The sequence below is a fragment of the Xenopus tropicalis genome, chromosome 4, assembly GCF_000004195.4.
Source record: "Xenopus tropicalis strain Nigerian chromosome 4, UCB_Xtro_10.0, whole genome shotgun sequence".
Taxonomy (NCBI): Eukaryota; Metazoa; Chordata; class Amphibia; order Anura; family Pipidae; genus Xenopus; species Xenopus tropicalis.
The window spans coordinates 13,785,744-13,786,666 of record NC_030680.2 but is presented as its reverse complement, the minus strand read 5'-3'; positions in this window follow the sequence as shown (position 1 = coordinate 13,786,666).

The window sequence follows — 923 nt, the reverse complement described above, 5'->3', positions numbered from 1 at the left end:
CCCCCAAGTCAGGAATTTAAAAAAAAAAACCCTGAGCCACTGGTTGGGGATCACTTGTCTAGACCAAAGGCCAGGATCGTCCAGTTTCCCTTCCCCCAACGCGCTTCAGGTAAAGGTGGCCATACACGGCCCGATTGTAGCTGCCGATATCGGTCCCCAGACCGATTCAGCAGCTTATCGGCCCGCGTAGGGGCAGCAACAATGGGTCTGCCCGACCGATATCTGGCCTGATATCGATTGGGCAGGTTAAAAAAATTTAGTCAGATCGGGGGCTGCATCGGCACATTGACTGCGCCCATTGCTGTCATTATAATTCAAGTGTTTGGCCCCAGGACCAAACAACCAAATTAGCCTGATATCGCCCACCCGTAGATGCGGATATCGGGAGAAGATCCGCTCGCTTGGGGACCTCGCCAAGCGAGCGGATCTTAATGCGTATGGCCACCTTAAGTTTCATTTATGCGTGCACGGGGGAGGGGGTCGGACGGGAGTTGGGGGACCCTGTGGGAGGGGTGTGTGAAGGCAGTGGGGCCATTGGGGGGTGCAGGGGCCCCTGAGGCAGAAGCCCCGGTGGGCCCTGCACCCCCCAGTCCGACCCTGAATATTGCTCTCCCTATTGTGTCCATTTTGGAGCCCCTACATTCGTATTTGACCATATTATGACATTCAAATATACTAAAAGTTTGCTCTGTATCCGCCTGTTTCTGGAAAGAGGAGGTAAACCCAAAAATAATGCTAAAAATAATCATAAATATTAACTTTAATCAAGTGTTCGATATACATAAATTAAAACATTTCAAAGATTTTGGAAGTTCTACGTAAATGTAATTGCCATAGAAAGCCAAACAAAATTTTGGGGTTTACATCTCCTTTAACAATGATATCCCACTCCGGCACCCAATGAGGAAAGGAAAAGGCAATGA